This window comes from Crocodylus porosus, unplaced genomic scaffold (assembly GCF_001723895.1).
Source record: "Crocodylus porosus isolate Cpor-Errol unplaced genomic scaffold, CroPor_comp1, whole genome shotgun sequence".
In the NCBI taxonomy this organism is placed as follows: domain Eukaryota; kingdom Metazoa; phylum Chordata; order Crocodylia; family Crocodylidae; genus Crocodylus; species Crocodylus porosus.
Genome location: NW_017728886.1, coordinates 182,047,853 through 182,053,852, shown reverse-complemented (window position 1 = coordinate 182,053,852; position 6,000 = coordinate 182,047,853). Strand labels below are relative to the sequence as shown.

Sequence of the window (6,000 nt, the reverse complement as noted above, 5' to 3'; positions counted from 1 at the left end):
ACAGGTAGGCGCGGGGACAGGACGCGCGCGGCGGGGGGTGTCGCTTCCCTGCTCCGCGCCGCCCTGCCCGGGGTCTTAGCCCGGCTCGTGCCCCCGCGGCCGCGGGGAGCCGCGTCCTCCTTCTCCTCCGAGGGCCCCTGCCCTCTCGCCCCCCCCGGGAAAAGTCTTCCCGTCTCCCCCGCCTGCTGCCTGGGCTCGGCGGGGCCGCGCCTCCAGCTGCCCCCTCCTTGCATTTCTCTTTCGACGCGTGTCTTTGCTCTCCCCTCAGCCACGGGGTGGTTGCAACTCCCCCTCCACCCCGGTTGCCCAAACCCCGGACCCCGGGCTTGCGAAATCCCCGCCTGGTGCGGGCCTCTGGAAGGATTGAGTAACTTTCCCATTTCCATTGGGGTTGGGCAGGAATTGAAGACATCTGGCCGGCCCTCGGCTGGGGAGAAGGGCTCCCCGGGCTTCCCTCGCTGCTAGGTGGTTTCTAGATCTTGTCGCGCGGCCGGGAAGGAGCTGCGGAGCTGGCTTCACTCGCGTTGTGGTGCCGGCGCGGCGTGGGGTGGCTGGGCGCGTGCGGGCGCTGCGCTCGCTCTCACTTCTTTTCACATTTGCCTGCTGAGAAGCCGGAGGGTTCATAAGTTTAAAGGAAAAGTTCCAGTGGCTGTCACTGAAGTGATGGATCACAAGGATGAAATCCCCTCCTCCCCGGCCTCCCGCAGCTGAACTGCTTGGTCCTATACACTGGTTAGTCCTACAGGTTGACATCAGCTGTAACGGATATAGTTATGCTCTACCTCTATACCATGCCATAACTGGTAACTCTCTAACTCCTGTAACTGGTTAGCCCTGGCTTGTGTCTGTAAGATAAATCCATAACTCATTGCCTCCCTGTGCCATTTGCGTTACAGTTTCATGCGAGTTAAGATAGGGCTGCAATATTTTTGTTGGATTTCTTTGTTTAAAACTGAAAGGTGAGAGTCCCTGCTTGTAGCAAGGGTCAGTGTTTAACTGCTGTTCATCTCACCTAATGCCTAATCTGATTGCCTGCGAGTTTGGTAGATGTTGGTGTACATTGCTGCACGGGAGGAATGGAATTGTGATGTGGAACTCAATCAATTCAGAAATGTTCCTGCTGGGATTTAATGTCATATGTGTGAGGTTAGTTAAACTGCTTGCCTGTAGCAACTGCCTGCGAATTAGGATGAAAAGTGTGTCTCTTAAAGCTTGATGTGCCAGATTTGGTGCTGAATAACATAGGCAATATCTCTGGTTTAAATGAATTTGTAAAGGATATTATTGACCCTATAATTGTACCTATTTTGAGTGGGTGTTTTTGTAAACGTAGTGCACAAATTATTTTGTATTCTTAGTGCTACTTAGAAACAACATTTGATGAATTTTTCATTGTGATATTGTACCATTTCAAGTATCTGGTGCGGTAATTTTTACTCCTCCTGCACCCTGGGAAAAATTGTTGCTGTTGTTTTTGTTCAAAGCTTGAGGCCATTGGGATTAAATTATACTAAAGTTTATCCATGACTTGAGTAGTTGGCTGTTGCCTGTTACAGAAGTGAATTAAAACTGTTAAAATGCAAGCACACCACACGGCATGAGCAAAGAACAGCAGAAGTGGAGAAAAGTCATCTTTGCAGTTTACACTTTATTTTTACAGTGTTTACTGAGATGATCAATTTTTTTTTACCTGTTTGTTTTGATGTCACTTCCAACTGTAGTTCTTTTAGAGCTGTTCATTTAAGAAAGCAAACCCTAGGAAAATAGTCACTCTGGACCTTCTGGGTAATTGCACTCTGTAAATCTAATAACTAACTAAATAAAAACAAGTATTTAAGTCTTGAAACTTTCAAATAACCTTTTGAAATCAGCATCACCATCATTATGAAATATTTAATGGATGAATCTGAACTTCTGGATTTATCATATCAGGATATAAGTGCTTTCAAACTCCAGCAATAATGAAGTTGTATTTAACAAAACATTTTAGAAAAGTTAAACCCCACCCCCCTAAAAAAAAACCCAGACAAAAACTAACAAAACCCCTGCATGTGTTAGCATAAGAATCCCAGGGCCCATGGTGTTCCTAAACTCTTAACTTTTCCAGTGATTAATGGTATTGCTAATTTAACTGAAATGTTTTGTGTAATTGTATTGTAATTATGTACTTAAAAGCCCTGTATGAAATCTGATTTCTAAGATTATACATATGTTTACAGTGAGAGGTGGATGTGTTAAGATACATGAATTCCTTATTTGAATGCACAGTATTTTTCCCTTCCTCTCTGATAGATTATGCAGACTAGAGAAAATAGACTATTTCTGACAATGGTTGAGGTCAAACAGGGAGATGGTGCAAGCTGAAGTTGCAAAGGACATTATGAACTGAAATGTTAAGCATTTTAAAAAAAAATAAAAATCTAATAAGCTCTGTCAAGTACCTAAAGCAACAACTGAAATAGAAGGGAGAGAAATGGGAGAGAGAATTAAAAACAAAAACCAACATACTTTTTAAATAAAATCATCATGTTTCTGATCAGTTTAAATGCATACATAGATTAAATGCATTTCATGCATACACAATTTAAATGCATTCTAAAATTAAGCTTGTCTAGAGAGATCTATTATTAGAGTGTAGAAAGTGGCTGTAAAGTTGTATGTCAGCTAACTTTTCAACCCTGCCTAACCTCCCCATCCCTGTTTTCATCCTATGTATTTGAGTCTAGCTGCAGTACAAAAGAAAAAAAAATAAAAGAAGGTTGGCTCAGAAATGCTTGTAAGTAGGCCAGATGCAACTGGTGTGAGGCCAATACTAACGGCAGTTCTGAGGAGATGAACTTAAAATATAGTACCCTTCAAAAACTGAAATTACTTTTTTGTTGGTTTAATAAAGTATTTCTACTGAAAATTATACTACATAAACTAAGCTGAGATTAAAAATGTAAAATATGCAAAGCATAGCTTGTATTAAAAAGTAAATTTAATACATTCGCTTCTCTTTGGGCATGAACTATGTAAATAGGACCCCCCCCCCCGGCAAAATCTGGAAAAACACTCAGTTGTTTCACTGGGAAAAGTTAATTTGCTGGGTTTTATTATGATGGTGCTGATGTTTCTTTGGTCACTGAAAAGAAAGGAGATACCTTAAGATTCCATAGATCCTGTCCTAGCTGCAACAGACTTTTTGGCAAAGAGTAGCTTTACAGATGCCAAAATTCTAGAAGTTTAAGGAGTTTTTTGAAGTAGGCCAGGTCTGCATTTGGAAAGCTGTGATGGAATAGCTATTCCAGTATGTTGCATTGTCAAAATGCTCCTGGCTGAAAGAGTGCTTACACTGGAAAACCTCCTTTTGTTAATATAGCTTATTTAAGTTTCCCCACCCAAGAAAATTTGGCTACATTGCTGAAAGCATAGGGCTCCTATACATGCGCGGGGGAGCCTTTCTCAATACACTGGAAATCCAGTGTGTAGGAGCAGACTTGATTGATCGAGTAGCAGGGTTAGATTCGATTAATTGAGTCTGCTGGCGCATGGAAATGGATGCATTCTGGCAGCCTTCTGCATCACATATATCAGCAGACTTGTGCGCCTCCACGCTGAAAGAGTGGCAGCGGAGCGCTTTGAAGTAAAACACATTCCATGAGCTTTAGTTCAAAGCGTCCCACTGCCATTTTTCAGCATGGGGACATGTGGGGATTCTGATGCACATGATGCATGGGTACTTTTAATTACCTGTGACATACAGGTGCTTAGCTCGCTAAGTAATGTGCCCGGTGCCACTTCCAACAGCACATGTAAAAATGCCCATAGTGTAACTGCATCTGCACTAGGAACCTTTTTAGGCACATCTGCTAGGCAGGGATTGCACACCTGGCTGATAAAGCTGTCCTGGCCCTGGATAATTTTTAGTGGAGACCTGGTCTCAGTAAACTGAATGAGCTGCCATGTACTATTTTCAACAAGACAAAGCCCTTGCAAAGTATGGTGGCAATAGCTGAGCTGCTTTCATTTGCACATGTGAATAACTAGTTTCATGCATAGAAGTTACAACTGTAACTAAGCATTGGAAAGGTCGGCCACTAAATATACATATTTTTAAAAAACACTTACTCATTGGTTTGTGACTTTTATATTTAGTTTCTGTATAAAATGAAGGCCTATTTTTTAATGTTTCATTCTAAATAATGACTTAAATTTTAGATGCTAATGTTTTACTTGTAAGTGGAGTATGTATCTACAAAAAGAAAATGTTCTGCAGAATTGTTACTGCTGTTCTGTGCTTGTTCATATATGGTGGTTTAGTTGTAAAATCAGATCAGAAATTAAAGCTTTTCCATTTTGTCATTGAATAGAATGGTATTGGTTATGATGATGATATAGAGGGTAAAAGAATACCCTACCGGATATTAGAAGGATGTAATGATACTGAAAAATTCCTATAATGTCTCTGGTCTCACAGTTTAGTCATCAGAATCCATAATGAAAAGAGAAAATTACAGTACCTTGAGACAACCTAGTAAGATGTGATTTTTATTTATTTACTTTTGAATTAGTGTATGTAGTTTTCATGGAAGTGGCTAGATTGACAGCTACAGAGACCAAATCCTCAGTCTAGTCATTGAACGTGTAAGGATGGACCAAGTAAGCTTCTGCACTCTATCTCTAATTTTATTTGATCTTGACTTGGAAAAATCTGAAGATAGTTTACTTTTCATGTCCATTCATTCATCTGCTGAGATTAGTAGTAAATGTGTTACCACTTGTGATGTGTAACCCTATCCTGCCCATTAGAAATTGGATTGACATTTATCAGCTGGCAGGGGTTTGATATGACAAGTCAAGGAACACCATTTATGGGTCCAGTTAAAAACCTGTTGAAGTCCATGGAATTGGAATCCACCCACCAGACCCTTAAATTAAACCTTGTAATTTTAATAAATGACTTGAAGGAAATGACTTTTGTTTAGGTCTTACTATTGCCATAGTCAAAATGCATACAGCAATGTTGCTAAACTTTAAACGTGTTGCCTTTTGTTGATAACATGTCTATAAACATTAACATCTCTAAGACTTTCAGTGTGTGAGGTTTTTTTATGTGACTACACAGGCTTATTGCATTTCAGTTAATTATCATCTGTAGTTATGCTTCGTCTCATAGTGTAACTAAATCAATACACGTATTATGAACAAAAAAACATTTGGCAGGTCTGATACTACTTTGTAACATAATTTGTATATAATAATACTATTCCCATTTTGCTTTTCCCACCTCTTAATTTTCAGGTGCATTTTTTTTCTAATTTCAAAAGGCAAAATTTCAGGTGTCTGTGGTTGCAGCTTTGCCTGCTGTGATCTACAGCTGATCACTAGGTGTAGCTGCGTCTCTGAATCCACTTTTCCAAGCAGGGAAAGATGAAGAGTTATAAACTGGGCTGTCTCAATTTAGGTACATATGGAAGTGTAAAATAATCTATATGTTGTGTAAAGTAATCTGTATATTTTACATTATGTACTAAAAATGTAAAATAATACTTGAAGTGTAAAATAATCTGTGTTTTTGTAACCATACAGAATTTTGACCTGGCAAAAATTTGATTGTAGTTAATTACATAGATTAACTGCAAGAAAGGCAGCTTTTTTGGATTGTATTTAACAGTTTTCAACATTTCCCTCAACAGAAATCAAAGGATAGGGAATGATCTTGCCTGCATAATGTCATGAATTGCTTGTTATTAGAAAACGAACAATATTTTGCTAGTGACTTGAACATAGTAGTAGTTGACAAGGCCAATTTGCCTACAGTATTTGCTAAAATAGTATAATCTATGGATACTTTTTGCACAGCCCGATTAGTTTTTTAAAAAAGGTTAAGTCCTAAGCAAATGGAATTTCTTGATACATATGACATCTTTATGTCTTGTTTGAAATTATTATTTTTAAAGGTTGATAGATGAATTCAGTATTGAGTTTGGAATGCCTGTGGGGTAAATATTGAGTTTT

The 6,000-nt window shown here is 39.5% G+C and overlaps 1 protein-coding gene across 6 annotated transcripts in view; it reads left to right on the top strand.

The window, feature by feature from the left end:
- Positions 1-598: 598 nt before the first annotated feature.
- PTPRM (protein tyrosine phosphatase, receptor type M) overlaps positions 599-6,000 on the top strand; it is a 728,011-nt gene continuing 722,609 nt past the window's right edge. For 3 of the 6 annotated variants that reach the window (XM_019546231.1, XM_019546223.1, XM_019546197.1), the window contains exon 1: positions 600-732. The gene's annotated coding sequence lies outside the window, so the exon portion shown is untranslated. Of the gene's footprint in view, positions 733-6,000 lie in introns of all 6 variants that reach the window. The other 3 variants (XM_019546207.1, XM_019546215.1, XM_019546235.1) reach the window with 2 other exon arrangements.